At 34.8% G+C, this 19144-nt stretch overlaps 1 protein-coding gene across 1 annotated transcript in view; it reads right to left on the bottom strand.

The window, feature by feature from the left end:
- The window catches only part of OPCML (opioid binding protein/cell adhesion molecule like), a 732434-nt gene that overhangs the window by 196941 nt on the left and 516349 nt on the right, over window positions 1-19144 (bottom strand). The gene's annotated exons all lie outside the window — the stretch shown is intronic.

Raw genomic sequence — 19144 nt, 5'->3', positions numbered from 1 at the left:
AAATAACAAGCAGGATGAATTTAGAAAAATCTGGAAAGACTTGCATGAACTAATGCATGGTGAACTGAACAGAACCAGGAGAATGTTATACACAGTAGCAGCAATACTGTCCAGTGAAGAACTGTGAATGACTTAGATATTCTTGGCAATATCATGATCTAAGAAAACCTCAAAGGACTAATCATGAAGCATATTATCTGCCTTCAGACAAAGAACTGATATGTATTTCAATACACACTGAAGCATACTATTTTTCACTCTCATTTTTTTTTATCTTGTACAAAATGACTAATACAGAATTTTTACATAAATGCACATTATAACCTATATCTGCTCACCATGTCAGGGAGTCAGGATGGAAAGGAGTGTGGCTGGAATAGAATTTGGAACTCAAATTTTAAATAAAAATATTTTTGAAAAGAAGTAAAGTAATAGCAAAAAGAATCAATATAAACATTTAAAATTTTAAAAATATGTTGCTTGATTTTTTCCATCACCTCATTTTCTATCACCTCTTCATATGGTGATGACTTCTTGTCAGACTCAGATAAATTTGAGAGAGGGATGAGCCTCCTGTCCCCCATTACAAAATCCATTTCAGATTCCATGGGGAGGCAGCTCTGCAGCACACTAAGACAAATGCTACAAGGTTATGTACAATAATTGATGTTTTAGGGGGGGAAGGGGAAAGGGAGGGGTTGAAGATTAAAGAAGTCAGGAGGGAGATGGAAAAGTTTTCAGGGTCACAGGATACATTTGTCGGAAGCTTTTAAAGAAGTGTTTAAGAGCAGCTAAGCTGTTGCTATGGAAATAGGTAAAAGCTAATCCATTATCTGCAACCTTTAGATGCCCCAGCTTGCCACTGGGGGGCTTTCTGCTTTTTATTATTATATGCTTTCTTTTTTTCTCCTTTTGCCAAACACACCTCTTGAATTATGAGAAACAAATGAATAAAAATTGAAGGAAAGGGAATCCAACCCCTTCAGAGATTATATTAACATATGAAGCAGCCTTCACCCCTGGTACCAATACTAAATGACACAGGAGATTATTTAAAGAAGATGTGGATGCAAAAGTATTATCAAGGATTTATCTGACTTGGAAAAAGAGGTGGGACTAATCACGTAACAACAACCAAAGGAAAAGATGATTTATGAATAGTGCAAGTGTTGCAGAAAACATTTTTTAAAAAAAATAACAATTGGTAAGCATAAAAATAAAAGCCAAACAAACACAAATGAAAGACAAGAACCTAACATGTTTGGGAAAGTCTTCTGTGGAGGGATATAAAACTCACAGAGAATAAGAGATAGATGGATTGTGATATATACTTGTGGAAAGTTTACCAATGCAAATGAAATCATTGTTCCATTGAAGTACTGAAGATTGTTGAAGAGAACCAATGACACCAGGAGGGTGATGTTTTGACTTGCAAGTGAATTGGATTTAAGTGATGCAAAATTGTGCAAAATCAACAGCTTCACTGAAAAACAAGTCTATTTGGAAGAATACAAATCTTCCTTCCTTTTTCCTTTTTCCTAAAATAGATCTGTTGAATAGTTCATATTAAAATTAGTGAGAACCAATGTACATACTCTATTTTTAGATCAAGAAAGACGTCCTAGATGGATGCACTTTAGGACACTTAGCTTTCTGGGAGAGTATGTGTAAGTCATTTGTAAGTTGTGATAGTATCTGACAACTTTTTCTGGTCAACTCTGGAGTCTCAATTAGTCACTAAGAGTAGAATTTGAATCAATAAACAAACTATTACTTGTCTACTGCCTATGGAGAAATGTACTGTATTTAGGGCATGTATAGAATTTAGATAAAAGCAACATCTCTACTCTCATAGAACTTAAAATCAAGGCACAGGAATGATTATCTCAAAAAGGAATCTATGACCTGATCAACCTCTGAGTCCCTGATTCAGTGATTATTTTGAAGCAATCCTCAAAACACCAAGGGGAGATTAATCCAAGTCAAGTCGAATTAAATCACCATGCTTTCGTTAAGAATCTGCTATGTGCTGGTCACTGTGCCAAGGGCTAAGTTCAAGATTGTGGTTCTCAAACTTTTCAGGTGTGAATATTACTTTTTAACATCCAAAAATTAAAAAGAAAACCACTGGAGAGACTTTATAAATAAGAACCAGAAGAATGAAAGAAAATTTTTGGTTGGTAGAATCAAAACCAAAGAACTGTGGAGGGGCAGCTAGATGGCACAGTGGAGGGGCAGCTAGGGTGGCACAGTGGATAGAACATTGGCCCTGGAGTGAGGAGGACCTGAGTTCAAATCCAGCCTCAGACACTTAATAATTGCCTAGCTGTGTGACCTTGGGCAAATCACTTAATCCCATTTCCTTAAATTTTAAGAAAAGGATTGTGGATAAAACCAAAAAATGAGTTAGCAGAAAGTATGATCAAATCATAACCATGTATCAAATATAACAATAGCTACTAAATTGATTTAAAAGGTTGTATCATTTAAAAACAGAATGAAAAGAGTTCTCTCACAGCTCTGGGAAAGGGTAAATATTTAACTGAACATGGGATAGAAGATTTCACAAAAGATGAATTACACAATTTTGATTATGTAAGAGTGAAGTTTTTATAGGAACAAAATCAATGAATACAAAGTAATCTGAGAAACTGACAAAATGGAATATTTTTACATGAATCACCACTGGAAAAAGTGTGATATCTCACACATGGGGGAAATTTACAAGAATTACTAAGACTAAGGACCATTCCCCCAGAGAATAGTAGTCAAAGAATTTGAGAAAAAGTAAAGGAAAATTGTAACTTATAAATGACCATAGTTTGCTTCAAACTATTGATAAGAGAAATCCAAAGCAATATAACTGTAGACTTCTAGTTTATACCCTGAAAACTAACCATGATGAACAAAAATGAGAATAAGGTGGGAGCAGCTTTGAGACTATAGGCATACCAATAGTGACACAGAATGGGTGAATTGTTCCATTTGCATTTATTCAAGGAAAATCAGTTAGTAAATAGACATTTATTAAAGGCTTTTTAATGTTCCATATGATGTACTAAGTGCTGGAAGGGGTGCAAAGAAAGACAAAAGACCCTTGTTTGAGGGGGGATTACATCATAAAAACAATTCTTACAACTCTACCCCACTATATTTATCACTCTACCAGGCAATTACATCAAGAAGATCAAAGAAAAACAAAGCTCTAATATATACCAAAATACACTTAGAAATGATCTTTATGGTAGCAAGGAACTAGAAGCAAAATACATCTAAATTAGTGAATGAATGATTTAAAAATGTAGTAAGTAAATGTGACATAATATTGCACAAAATTAGAAACAGGAGAATAGAGAAATAAACTAGATTTGTATGAACTGATATAGAGAAGTAAGATACAATGTGGATAGAGAGTACAAAACATGTAAATAAAAACCTAACTACAAGAAAAGGTCCAATGCCAAGTGACTCAAAGTCCAGAAATGGTTTCAAAGAGTTGAGGATGAATTATAACCCTCTACTCACAATGGAGAGTCAGGGGACAATCAGAATACAATGTTGTATACAATGTAAGAAAAATGTACTTCTACTGTATTTCCTGCTTTTGTTTTAATTATTCTTTGTGTTGTTACTGTTTTTGGAAAAGGGGGGGAAGTTTCCCAGAAGTAACTAATAAATTAACAGAAAACATCAATAAAACATTTATATTTTTTAAAAAACACAAACTATGTCCCTTATATATCAGTAATTATTTTAGTGGCATCTGTTGATAGAGGTAAAAAAACAAAAACATGATGACAAAATAAAATGAATTAAGTAACATTTTTAGATAGCTGTTTATCTTAATAATCTCAACAATTCCAATATACATTTGAAAAATAGTAATATATACACTGTGAGACATTACTTACTCAATTTACAGAAAATATGTTTGCTTATTTATTATACTGATTCATATTGCATATTTTATGAGAGATAAATAAAGGCCAGAATTGCAATGTTTGCTGTGAATATTCACAGATCTTTTACATTAAATCCATGATCTCCTATAGATTCTCAGGTTAAGGAGCAGTGATCTTGACAGCAGGCAAGGTTCTTGTGTGATTCCTTATAATTGGTGCCTTCCTATGGAGTCACATTACCAAACTATCCCATGATGAATGGTTTATTTTCTTGAAGCACTCAGCTGCTACGGTACCTAAAGCAAACTATTTTTTCACCTTTGGACTGACATAATTAACCCTTTTTTGTCCACTGTAGCTTTTTCATATATATCTTCTCTCCATTTGACACCCAAATGAAAAGAAAAAAACTAAATTCTTATAATAAATATACAAATTCAAGCAAATCAAGTTTCCATAAAGGCCATACTCCAAAGTTAAGGGGGCATCTAATAAATAATTTTGTGCAACTTTTTGATTTTATATGTGAAGAATCCAGTGCTCAGAGAGCTAAAGTAATTAACACATCTAACAATGTAAATCAGGCCCTCTGACTTCCAAATTCATATCCCCCCCCCACTAAGCAAAACCTAGCAATGTTTTCTATAAAATAAACATCAACAAACTGACACTCATTAATAATTTCCATTATAAAATTGAAGATACAATTTCAAAAATTAGATTGCTGAAGCTGGAGTCAAAAAATCTTGGGTTTGAATTTTGCTTTTTCTACTTACTGCATTCATGACATTGAGCAAATTACTTGATTTCTCTGCACTCTCCTTCTTCTGCTTCTGCTCCTCCTCCTCTTTTCCTTTCCTTTTCCTTCTCCTCTCTCCCCCTCCTCCTCCTCCTCCTTCTACTCTCCTCCTCCTCCTCTTCACCTTCTCCTCTTCTTCTCTTTTTCTCTCTCCTCCTTTTCTCTCTCTTCCTTCTCCTCCTCCTCTTCCTTCTCCTTCTCTTCCTCTTCCTTCTCCTTCTCTTCCTTCTTCTCCTTCTCCTTCTCCTCCATCTCCTTCTCCTCCTCCATCTCCTTCTCCTTCTCCTTCTCCTTCTCCTTCTCCTTCTCCTCCTTTTTCCTCCTCCTCCTCCTCCTCCTCTCCCTTCTTCTCTCCTCTTCTTCTCCTCTTCCTCCTCTTCCTCATCTCCTCTTCTCCTCTTTTCCTTCTCCTTCTCTCTCCTCCTCCTCTTTCTCCTCCTTCTTCTATTATTGCTACTATATCTCTTCTAATTCTTCTTGAAGTTGAACCAGGTACAATCTCAGGTTGCTGTCTAATTCTGTGATCCTGATAAAGATACGGTTAACATTGCAGCTAGGACAGAGAAATGAAAGGTGGTAAAGTACAGGGAATTCTTTTAGAGCTTTTAGTGGTTATTTGGTAATTTCAGAATCTTACATATAACAACATTTTTTTTATTTTGAGTAAAAATCTTGAATTTTTACATATATTGCTACTTACTGTGGCCTTGGGGAATGCCAGTTTAACTTCTCTATTTTGCCATCTAGAAAGTAACAAGGTTTTTCTAAATGACTCCTACTACCCCTCCCAGTTTTAAATCCCTAATTTAGTAGAAATCATTCCTCTACCAAACCATAAGAATTCCCCTATTACTAGGAGTCCTTAGATTAGTAGCTGTAGCTCCAAAACCTAATTCACCTTCCACTTTTCCCCTAGGCATTTACATTGACAAATGAAGTGAGTCTGCTGTACAACATTTCCCTACTTTATGCCGCCATATAAATACAACATGCATTCTAGCTCAAAAAATTTCTCAGATTCAGGGATTCAGGTTTTGAAAAATGAACTATCACCTTAGGTATTCAATTTTTTCATTTAAAATTCTGTAAAAGAACAATTAAAAGGAAAACTGGTCCTGGCAATGAATATGCCTAAAGTTGTTTATAACAAAAGAGAAGAACTGCAGATAATCTAAATAAAATGTTTATATTTCTCTCCAAAATTCTGCTTTGCAATAGATTATCCTTTTCCAATATAATTTTTTCTTACCTAATATTGATATTAGGTTATGATACCTAAGCATATGATCCCAAAGTAAGTACATAGCTATTATACATGAAAATTTATCTACCATTTATCTACCATGTGAAAGTCTACAAAATATGGTGGTGGCAACTCAGATGAACTCTCCCAAAATTCCCCTCCAAACATCTTTATTTTTTTAAGGTTTTTGCAAGGCAAATGGGGTTAAATGACTTGCCCAAGGCCATATCTAGGTAAACATCAAGTGTCTGAGTCTAGATTTGAACCCAAGTACTCCTGACTCTAGGGCAGGTGCTTTATCTACTGCACCACCTAGCCACCCCCCTCCAAACATCTTTAAAGTAAACCCCAAATAAAATTTTGGAGCCAACAAAAGGTTAGAGTGAAACAATTTTTCCAACTGAAGATAACTTAAGAGGTTGTTTGGAGAGTTCTCTAACACCAGGTTGAGGGCTGGCCCAGGGTGCAGCAGCCTTAGAGGGGGCTAGAACAACAGCACCAGTTTGGGGAGCACTTAGCCCAGATACTGTATGAGGGTCAAAAAGACACTGGGTCAAAAAGACACTGGTCAGAAAGACACTGGGTCCAGCTAATACTGATAGTGTATAATCACTTCTGAGTTGCAGATTAAAGGTGGAGAAGAAGATTTGAGATTGGGTCCCTCTTCTCAGTTGTAATGCAAGAGAGGTGCAACTAATGCTTATAGTCACAGTAGAAAAGGGGCCTGGTAACATTTTTAAGAACAAGAGTGTAACTACCACTTTACAGCTCCAGAGAACAAAGGGCATTTCCTGGATAAAGCCCAGAGAGCAGATCAGGAAAACAGTATCCACAGCTCTCCACAGATCATATCACCTTGGAAAAACTGAAAATTTGCAGACCCCCAGAACTAGCTCTGAAAACAGCAGCATGAAAAAAACCTGTAATTTGGTTCAATGTTTTCCCACCCCTAGGTGAGTAAAGTTTACAGTTAATATAAAATTCCAAGTCAATAAATAGATTGGGAAAATGAACAAACAATAATATCAAAAAGAACAAGACTATGAAAACTGCTGTGGTGACAGAGAAGACCAAGATACAAACTAAAAAGAAGACAACAATGTGAGATTAGCTACAAAGACTCTGAGAAAAATGATTAATTGGGCACAAGGACAACAAAAATTTCTAGAAGAATTAATGGCAGAAATAAAAGTAGTAGAGGAAAAAGAGGAGAAAAGAAATTAGACTGATGCAAGAAAATTATGAAGATAATGGCTTGGTAAAAAAGTCACACAAAAAATATTGAAGAAAATCATACTTTAAAAATACAGAATTGACCTAATGGTAAAAATAGGAGCAAAAATTCCCTAAAGAACTCCTTAAAAAGCAGAATTGGTCAAATAAAATAGCAGAAAAATAATTCTGACAAAAAAAATTAGAATTGGGTAAATGGAAGATAAATATATCACAAGACATCAAAAAACACAACAAAATAATATCAAAGGAATGAAAAAATAAAAAAATATGAAATATTTTATTAAAAATACAATTCACCTGAAAATAGATTGAGGAAAAATGCAATTTAAGTATTATTGGACTGTCTGAAAATCATGATTTGAAAAAGCCTAGATATCATAATTCTAGAAATTATAAAAGAAAATTATCCCAATATCTCAGTTTCAGAAGGTAAAATTGAATCCATCAATCACCTTCTGAGATTTCAAAATAAAAACTCCAAGAAATATTAGAGACAAATTCCAAACCTCCTGCTTCAAGGAGAAAATAATGCAACCAGTCTTCTGGCAATTCAAGAAACAAATCGAAAATGGTGAAGCTATAGTCAGGATCACAGAAGATTCAGCTTTGGATATGATATTCCTCAAGGAAAAGGAGTTAGCATTACAACCAAGAATAATCTACCTAGCAAAAGTGAGTATAATCCTTCAGGGGGAAAATGTATATTTAATAAAATAGTTATTTAATAAAATAGATATTTAATAAATCCTGATGAAAAGACAAAAGCTGAATAGAGAAAATACCTTCAAACACAAGACTCAAAAGAAGCATCAAAATGTAAGTATAAAGAGAAATCATAAGGGATTCAATAGGTTAATTTGTCTATATATTCCTATATGGAAAGGTAAAACATATAAATCCTAAGCTTTCTACATCTAAGCATAAGATTATTAGAGCATATAGAAGGAGTCTACATTGTCAGAAGTCTTGAGTATGAACTGATTAAGTTATGAAGGTCTCAATAAAAATGAAGGCATGAGAAAAGGAGTTGTACTGGAAGAAGGATAAGTAAAAGGTGGGTTTGGAAATTTTTCTCACATTAAAGTGGTGAACATGGAAGAGCTTTTATTGAAATACAATATCAATGTTTGTGAAATTCCTGCATAGAAAGGGGTCCCTGACATCCTTCTGGACCCTGAGAAACTCCTTAGAAATATAAATTTGGCTAGGCACCTTTGGGTCTGAAAATAGTCTGTTAAGACCCAAGTGCTTGACCCTGGGGGTCACAGAAATACCATACAATTATCTAAAGATTTACAAAGCACCCTTGTTAGCCTAATTAACTTGCTGTATCTGTTAAATTCCAGGACTTCCTCCCCCTTCCCAGGATGAACCATAAGATACTAAATTCCACTCCCTCAAATCTATGGGAAGTCCATGAATACGTTACTCCCTCCATCTCGGAAAATATGTTCAACCATTGCACAAAGACCCTGACCCTTTCCCACGCTGTCTAGTCCCCTATCTATACGGAACCCTATGATTACATATGTTTATGACAAGACAATATATCTGACTGCTGTCTTTGCTTCTGTATCCTGCTTACTCTCAGTACCCCCCCCCCAAAAAAAACATTATAAAAACCCTATCCCTTGAATACTCAGGTACTGTCTGATTTGGGTACTCTATTCCCAGGCAGTCCCCAGGAAATAAAAATCTTCAAACTTATCAAATTCTGGTCTCCATCTTGCTCTTTGGATTCAGCATTTGGAAGCCCCACTGAGGTCTTGGTGTTTTGTGTCACCAAAGGAGACCACAGGAGCCTTGAGTTTAGGTTTGAATGAACTGGAGCCAGCCCCTATGATGTTCCAGGCCTCCAGGATTAGGTAGACATAGTCTTAGTATAAACCTTTACTAGACTGCAACCCCCCATTCAGCCTAAGTGAAGGTAAACTTGTTCTGCTTCTGGGTCTAGACATTTTGTTGCCGGGGAATTCCGTATCAGATTTGATGTCTGGCTCCCCGCTTTTGGGTGCACCTTGCGATAGCAAGGAATACATTTGGTCGGCCTTTGGGAGGCAGAGATTGTTGGATGCGACACTGAAATATCCCCTCATGGCATTCCTGCGATGTCAGGATTTTTCCATTGGCCTGTGTTTGTGGATATGTGTTGAGACTGTCAGTTTGAAAAATTCTGTTGCATTTGTGTGATCTGTTCTTGTGCCTCATCTGTATTTATGTGTTTAGATTGTCAATTTATTTTGTGTGATTGTGTTCTTCTATTGATGTGTTAGATGGGGAGAAAATTTCCCCTTAAAATTTCCAGGGGTTGCCTCTTTTAAATTGCTGCTCTTCATTTTTAGGCAGTATTCATCTAATGCCCTCACTGCCTCTTCCCTTGTACCTGCTTTCTGCCTGTGTTACAGTGGGTAATATCATCCCTCCCTCCTCACCACTATATTGTCTCTTGAGCACTTTCAAGAGGGATTTTTTATTTTTTTTTTAAAAAAGGAATAGATTTTGGTGTTAAATTGACTGAGGCCAAACTATTCACATTGTTATTTTACTATTATGTAAAGCCCCCCACCCCATTCCTTGTTTATGTTCCCTTCTCTTCCCCGTTCTTCTTGATTCTGTGCTGCCACAGTGTTTCCCCTCCCTACCCCCTTTCAGGAGAAAGAGTTACTTCAGGAAGAATTACTAAAGTAAGTGTTAAAAGGGACCTTATTTTAAAGTTAAAGAAACAGCAAATATTACCAAATATGTTAAACAAAGAAATCATAGAAGGAAATGCTATTTTAATTTGAAAATAGGGAAAATAAATTTCAGAAAGACAAGAGAGTTAGGTTAATCCTAAAGTGTATAATGTGGTTACCAAAGTATGCCTGTATATGGGAAACTAAATAGTTAATCTTTTTCAGAATGATATGGCATCATTAGATCTTCAAGAGTTTATCAATATAGATTCAGATATTGTTAGTTATTACAGAAAATTATGGGACATGTAAAGGTTGAAGAATAGAAGATCAACACACCCCCCCCCCCCGAATGAATCCAGGATGGTTTCTCTATAAAAGTTATTCAGTTTATTCTATTTGAAGAAGGGGAGCAGGGAATATTCTAATTAGGCTAAGGAATTTTTGAATGACTGTTTGCCTTCTCTAGGATTTTAGCAGTTATAATCAAGAAATGTTAAATATTAAAACCTTGGAATGGAAAATGTATTGTGAAAAGTTGAATCATATCTGTGGTTTATATAGCTATATAAGCTATGTGACTCTAGTTCAGAACAGTATGAATTAAAGTCAAGAAGAGCCAATGAAAAGTAATAGTGCAACAGTATATCAAGGAAAATGTGAGTTGTATAGTCCGAGTAAGAGGTTCTGAAAATACTGGATAGAAAATCCAGACTTAGAGACAATTGGGGTTTTTTTGAACCATTTGTTAAGTATGGAAAGTGGTAAAAGCATGTAAACAGAAGGTTTGAGAAGGGTTGACTTTGTACACCAAATATGAATTTTGGGAACTTTGGAAAATGGTTTACAAATCATTGTAAGAAAAGAAGAAAAGGGGCAGCTAGGTGGCGCAGTGGATAGAGCACTGGCCCTGGAGTCAGGAGTACCTGAGTTCAAATTCAGCCTCAGACACTTAATAATTACCTAGCTGTGTGACTTAATAATTACCTAGCTGTGTGGCCTTGGGCAAGCTGCTTAACCCTATTTGCCTTGCAAAAATCTGAAAAAATGTATAGAACTATAAGTCTAAAAGGAACTATGTGTTTATATGAGGTTGGGATGATTTAAAAATTGCATTAAATTGGTACTTTTTGCAATGTTTGGCAATGAATTGATTGGAAAAGTAATAAACCCCATAAAGTAAAAAGTTTGATGTGAAAGCAATTGCTAGGTAAATATTAATTTTATTATGTCATTATTGATGCTATAATGTGCTAATTTAAAGATACATGTAAATTGAATCAAGGGGTTTGTAAAAAATATGTTTGAGTTTGGATTCTGATATTTTATGGCCCCTCCAGAGTCATGGGAGTCAGGACAGACTTGTGAGTTAGCTTTAGAATAACTAAACCAATGGGAAGGTAATATTTTATACTGACTGGAATGTAGCTCATGTATTTGGGAAAAATCTGAAGTGAGTGAATAATGATAAACAGTAATGGTAAAGAATTAGTAATATGACTTTGATATCTCAAATTGTGGGGAATTTCCAATTCCCAGAACATAGAATGTTCTAATATTAAGAAATGTTAGTCAGTGAGGATAGAAAGCTCTTATAAATGAGAGCATTGAAAAGTTAGCATTGCACTGATAAAGATAAAAATAATTTACAAACTTTTTAGGCTTTCAAAAAGAAAATGATTTAAGGCTAATTTGAATATGACTTTTGGAATTTAAGAGAAGTATGAAAAAAATCTTGTAGTCATAAGAAGGGATTTTTTAGCAACAACTGGTCTTAAGAATTCTTTGTATTTTAAAGTTTTAGGGAATAAAGAAAACATACATGTAATTGAAATATGCTGTCTACAATTAGTAAACTTTGTATAAGAACAATTTAAGCTATACTTTTTGAGACTTTAAAATGGTTTTGTAATAACAAATTATGAATGAATTTATCACATTTATACAAATTTTGTTATAAAAAAAACTAGAGAATACCTTACCAATGGGTTATAGTTCTCAAGGTCTTTTTGGCCCAGAAAATTTGTGAAAGGCTTTGTTTTTCACCTCATGTTTATGAAAGGGAATATTGATATATGAGATCAATGTAGCTTATTTATTATCTGTTAAAAAGAGGAAATTATACATATAACTGTAGCACTATCATGGGTACTAAGTATACATTGGGCTTTTGAAATTATTGTATAAAACTAACATTGATAGAGGATCTTATTTTCTTTGAAAATAGAAGTATATTTGGAAGAAGAGATAAAATAAGTTATAAAGCAAAACTTCAGAACAGGTTTGTGTGTAAAAGATACTTAATTATAAGGTTAACTTTAAGAGAACTTGTTGTTTTATGTTGTTTTAAGAGAATGAGATGTCAGCATGTTATGTTTCATGTAGGTTAAGAATTTAATGTTCACATTATATCTTAACTGCAAGATACCCTTTCCAATGAAAATGAATAAATGTGAGGGACTTTGGAAAATGATTAGGAAATTAAAAATTATGTAACCCTAGTTAGATGACTTATCAATAAGTAAGATTGAAGGGTGTTGTCAAACATGTGATCTGCTTTTGGAAATGTAAACTATTTTACTGTAATGATGTCAAAGCTGGAATTAATGATTGTTAATGAGGGAAATTACCAAAGCATGACCCTCTGGGTTCCCTGAAATTTTAAATAATGTGTTGGACCTTGCTCTAGATCTGTAGGTCCAGGTATAAATGTTATAATAGAAAGATTATTTTGTGAAATCTAGTTCTTAATGTGTTACACTTATTACTGTTTTGCTAAATTTAGACCTCAGCCCCTGAATTTCCAAACCACAACTCCCCACCCCGTCACCAGGTCCCATCTGCTCCCCCTTGGAAGATTCCTTCGCTAGATCAAAAGGGGGGAATATAAGAGCAGGGAAGGTAATGAACGTTCCTAGATGGAAAAATCCTGTTCTGTCTTCCCTTCCCCCTGAACCAGCCTACTTCCCCCTTGGAAGATTACTTTGCTGAATAAAAAGGGGAGAAGAAGGTAGCAGAGGATGGTGGGGAACTGGCATAAAAATTCTTACCTCAAAAACAATAGAAAGAGAAACAGTAAAAACACCTGAAGTAGGTTTTGAGCCTCTTGGTATTTGTTGACACATTTTCAGATTGGGGAGAAGCTAATGAAACAATCTTGGAAGAAGTTTAAAAATTTTGAATGTGCCCCTTACCGATTTGACCTTCTGCTAGGGATCAGGTCAGACAGTGGCCCTGCCTTTACAGCTAAAATCTCTCAAGGGATACTCCAGATCCTGGGAGAATTTGACTGCTTTTTTAATATTTAGAAAGTAACCCTATTTAATGTATTCTGATGACAGGGACAACTCAGAGTAGGTATATGTGATATATGTATAAGGAAGGGAGCTGATTGATTGTGACCCCCCCCATCTAAATTATGAAGTGGATTCACTTGGAGATCTAATTACGTAAAACAACTATTTTAGATCACAGGACTTCTAATAAATTTTTTTTTTATATCAGATACCAGGATGGTCAGCAAAAGGAAATGATACTGGGTATATATCATGTTCTTGCAGCCAAGGAAGCCAAGATATCAGGTGACTGGGATGTGCAGTCAAAGGGGCAGCTTCTCAGTATGGCCTGAGGTTGGACCCTTTTGACTTGATTTCCCCAGAATGACATTTGGATAATGTCTCATCTGGAAGAATAAATCTGGCCTAAGACATTTGAATACCCACATGGGCTCTGCCTGGACACTGATATTCAGTACCTATGAGGGAATTTCCCTTTGATGTCCTGGATCTACTAAGCAAAACAGAAAAAGCAGTTTTAAGTGAATTGGATCTAATAGCCAGAGATAGGTTAGGTGTGTTAGCTGTGTATCTTTGACACCTGCTAACAGCTACATGTTAAGATAGGAATTAAGTTTCTTTAATTTTTAAAAGAGATATTTAGGTAATAAGACTGGGAAATTCTTAGGATAATTACAGTTTTAAGGCCTAACTTAAGGAAAGGAATGTGAGTCAGATAAGTATATCAGGAAAAGGAAAATCAATGGTATATTTGGGGATATTTTGAAAATTTTCATTTTGGTTAAGGATGTTTGAGCCATTATTATAAATAAGAGCAAAGGCTAAGATTGTTTTATTTTAAACCATATGCTGGATACTCTGAACTAAGATGATTGTTGAATGTATGTTACAAGCTTAAGACAGTATGACAATTCTCATTGGGAGTTTGCTCATATAGTAAAACACTAATGAAAGTTTATTGTGTTAAAGTTAAGTATGTGCATCAATATGGCAATAAGGGGAACTGTAAATTGCAATAAGCTCCAAAATCTCATTGTCTTGTGAAGAAAATACGTGTTTTAATCTGAGTAAAATGTTAAGCAGTTTCTTTACCAGAAGACAAAGGCTCAATGAGTCACCCAAGCTGGAGAGATTCAGAAGATGCAGAAGGACATTGGATGCCTTCAAGGAAGAAGAGAAGAGAGGAGAGACACTGGATCAGGTCATATCTACTATTTCTCACCCATGTATACACTGTATAGTCAAGGAATCTGTTTTTGTAACTTCCCCTTGATTCTGTAAGTGTGACACCCTACTTATGCCCTTCTTATGAAGAGGAGGAGAGGCAGGGTGCAGATGTTCTCCATTGAAAGAAAAGGAAGGAGAGTATTGGGTGGTATGTTTATATCCTATCTAAGGTGAGTCTTATCTCTGATTTAGATGGACTGTACAACTTAAAGAGACAAGTGGATTGAGATGTGAGGATGATACCTGGATGCTTTGTAAAAATGCTTGTGGTACATGCTTCCCCAGACTATGTATGTAATACCTCAAAGGTCTGAGGTATCCTCATAAAAAGTGGGAAATGAAATACGATATCAATGTTTATGAAATTCCTGCATAGAAAGGGGTCCCTGACATCCTTCTGGGTCCTGAGAAACTCCTTAGAAATATAAATTTGGCTAGGCGCCTTTGGGTCTGAAAATAGTCTGACAGGACCCAAGTGCTTGACCCTGGGGGTCATGGATATACCATAAAATTGTCTAAAGACTTACAAAGCACCCTTGTTAGCCTAATTATCTTGCTGTATCTGTTAAATTCCAGGACTGCCTCCCCCTTCCCCACATGTGGCTGGAACCATAAGATAGTAAATTCCACTCCCTCAAACCTGTGGGAAGCCCATGAATACATGACTCCCTCCATCTCAGAAAATATGTTCAAACATTACACAAAGATCATGACCCTTTCCCACTCTGTCTAGTCCCCTATCTATACAGCACCCTATGTTTACATACGTTTATGACAAGACAATATATCTGACTGCTGTCTTTGCTTCTGTATCCTGCTTGTTCTCAGTCCCCCCACAAACGTTATAAAAACCCTATCCCCTGAACATTCAGATACTGTCTGATTTGGATACTCTTCATCCCCAAGCAGTCCCCAGGAAATAAAGATCTCCAAACTTATCAAATTCTGGTCTCCATCTCACTTTTTGGGTTCAGCATTATGGTGAAGGGGGAAACGGGGAGGCAGGAGGCAAGCAGTGTTTAAACATTACTCTCACCAAAATAAGTTAAAAGAGGAAAGAAAATATAAACACACTCATATGGGTAAGAAATCTATCTTACCTAATAGGGAATAGAAGAAGAGAATAAGAGAAGAGGAAGGAAGGGTGATAAAAAGAATGGTAGATTAAAGGAGGTGATGGTCAGAAGCAAAAGAGACTTTTGACAAAAAGTGATAAAGAAGAAACAGGAAAAATGGGATAGTAGGAAATACGTACTTAGTAATCATAACTATGAATGGGAATGGGATAAGCTTACTCATAAAATGCATGCACTTAGCAGAAAGGATTAGAAATTAGAATCCACCATTGTGTTGTCTAAAATAGACTTACTTGACACACTGACATCAGGCTATCCCCCGCCCCCATCCCACATGCTTCATGACAGCTAGGGGAACTGGCAGAGTCCAACTTTGAAATTTTTGTCAAATGGAAAAGGAGGTACAAAAATTCATTGAGGAAAACAACTCCTAAAAAAGAACAATGACCAAATGGAAAAAGAAGTACAAAAGCTATCTAAGGAAAACAGCTTTTTAAAAGTTAGAATTGGCCAAGTGGAAGCTAATGATTCTCTAAGATATCAAGACCCAATCAAAAAAAAAATCAGACGAATGAAAAACAATGAAGAAAATGGAAAATACTTCATTGGAAAGAAAACTAATCAGGAAAATAGATTCAGGAGAAATAATATCAGAATCACGGGTTTGCCTGAAAGCTATAATCAAAACAAGGACCTATAAAGCATCTTTTAATAAATTATCAAGGAAAACTGCCCTGATTTCCTGAAACCAGAGGGTAAAATAGGCATTGAAAGTATCCCCAATCACCTCAGGAATGAGATCCCAAAATAAAAATTTTGGAATATTTATAGCCAAGTTTCAGAACTATAATGGCAAGGATAAAATTCTGCAAGTGGTCAGAAAGAAACAATTAAATCGGAGAATCACAATCAGGATTATGCAGGACGTAGCAGCTACAACTTTAAAGGATCAGAGGTCATGGAATATGATATTCCAGAATGGAAAGGAACTAGGACTACAACTAAGAATCACCTACCTGGTGAAATTAAGCATAAGATTTCAAGGGAAGAAACATTCATTCAATGTAATAGAAGGATTTCAATCATAAGGAAAAGACAAAAATTGAATAAAAAAACTTGAGCTCCAATATCAAGACTGAACAAAAGCCTAAAATGGTTAAAAGGGAAAAGAAAACATAAGGGATTCTATGCAACTGAACTGTTTAGATCCCTTCATGGGAAGATGATACTTGTGCAGTTAGATGATATATATATATATATATATATATATATATATATATATATATATATATATGTATAGTATGAGTATAAGATGAATTTGAGGGAATGATATAAAAATAATTAAGGAATGATAAAGAGGAATGTAATGGGTGCAGAAGAAAGGGGAAAGCTAGAATGTAGTAAATTATTTTACACAAAGAGGTTTGAAAAAACTTTTACAGTGGAGGGAAAGATAGAGGGTGGGTGATAGGCATCACCTGAAATTTACTCTCATCAATATTGCCTAAAAAAGGTAACAATAATCACAATCAATTGAGTATAGAAATATATCTTAAATGACAGGAAAGTAGAAAAGGAAGAAATTAAGTAAAGGAATAAGGATACTGAGAGAAGAGAGGACAGATGAAGGGAGGCAGAAGACAGAAACAAAATGCTGGTGAGGAGGAAAAGAACAAAAAAAGAAAAAAGACAAAAAACAAACAAAGAAAATAGAAGGAAATACAGTAAAATTTGTAACTGTGAATAAGAATGAGAATTAAAACAACTTTCATAAAATTGAAGCGGAAAGCAGAGGGGAACAAAAATCAGAATCCTATAATATATTGCTTAAAAGAAACACTTGAAGAAAGACACACATAGAGGAAAAGGTAAGGGGTTACATCAGAATCTACTATGTTTCTGTAGAGATAAAACAAACAAAGAAAGAAAGAGGGATTAGCAATCCTTATCTCAGTTAAGTCAAAAGTAAAAATAAATCTAATTAAAAGAAATAAGGAAGAAAACCTCATCTTTCCAAAAAGTATCATAGAAAATAAAGTAATATTAATAAAAGACATATATGCATCAAGTGGTATAGCAGTCAAATTTTCAAAGGAGAAGTTAAGTGAGTTACAGGTCCATGACCACACAAGAGACAGAGAGCATTACAAAATCAAAACAGATAATTTTGATTTTATGAAATTAAAAAGCTTTTGCATAAACAAAACCATGGCAACAGGGATTAGAAGGAAAGCAGAAGTTTAGAAATCAATGTTTATAGCTAGTATAGTATCTCTGAAAAAGACTTCATCTCTCTCTGTGTATTATATATATAATTATTTATCTGAGTGTATTGTAAAGGCAAATTAAAACAACTCTGAGGTACTACCTCACATCCAATAGATTGGTTAATATGACAAAAAAAGAAAAAAATGATAAATGTCAGAGAGGATATGGAAAATTAGGACCCTAATGTATTGTTGATGGAGTTGTGAATTGATCCAACCATGCTGGAGAGGCATTTGTAACTATGCCCAAAGGGCTATAAAAATCTGTATACCATTTGATCCAGCAATACCACCACCAGACCTGGTTCCTTAAGAGATTATAAAAAAAGGGAAAAGGACTTACAGCTGCAAAAACATTTATAGTAGTCATTTCCTGGTAGGAAAATATTGGAAATTAAAGGAATGCCCTTCAATTGGGGAATGACTGAAGAAACTGGGTATATGAATGTAATGGAATTCTATTATGCAATAAGAAATGATGAACAGGTCTACTTCAGAAAAACCTGGAAAGACTTGTATGAATTGATGCAAAATGAAATGAGCAGAACCAAGAGAACATTGTACACAGTGTCAGTAATATTGTGTGATGATATGCTATGAATGATTCAGTTCCTCTCAGCAACACAGTGATTCAAAGTAAGTCAAAAGGACTCATGAAGGATAAAGAACTGAAGAACTCTAAATGGAGATAAGCATTTTTCCTACTTACTTTATTTTTTTCATGTATTTTTTTCTTTTGATTTGTTTCTTCTTTCACAACTGTGACAAATATGGAAATACAATTTATATGATAGTATATGTATAACCTATATCAAATTGCTTATCATTTTAGAAAGATGGGATAGGAGGGCAGGGAAGGAGGAAGAAAAATTTGGAACTCCAAAATCTTGTAAAATTGAAATCTAAAATTGTCAATGTGTAATTGCAAAAAAGATAAAATACTATTAAAAATAAAATATACCCACATGAAATATAAGAGGCTGGAGCAGAGTCTATTTTGCTTCAGTTGAAGTTAAAAAAAGGATAGCAATCATGGTTTCAGACAAAGCAAAATAAAACATAGACCTAATTAAAAGGGATAATCAAAGAAACTGTATTTTACTAAAAGGTACTATAGACAATGAAATAGCATCAGAATTTTATACATGTTTCTCTGATAAAGAACTCACTTCTCAAATATACAGGGAACTGAGTTGAATTCATAAAAATAAGAGTCATTCCACAGGGGATATGACAAAAGAAATCAAAATTATCTATAGACATATAAAAATTTCTCTAAATCACTAATGATTAGAGAAATGTAAATTAAAACCAGTCTGAGGTACCTCCTCACAGCTACCAAAAATGGCAAGTGCTATAGGAAATGAGAGGAAAATAGATGTACTTATATAGAGTTGTGAAATATTCCAACAATTCTGTAGAA

Source organism: Macrotis lagotis, chromosome 1 (assembly GCF_037893015.1).
Source record: "Macrotis lagotis isolate mMagLag1 chromosome 1, bilby.v1.9.chrom.fasta, whole genome shotgun sequence".
NCBI lineage: Eukaryota > Metazoa > Chordata > Mammalia > Peramelemorphia > Peramelidae > Macrotis > Macrotis lagotis.
Note: the sequence above shows the minus strand (reverse complement) of the source record. Positions and strands in the feature narration are given on the sequence as shown.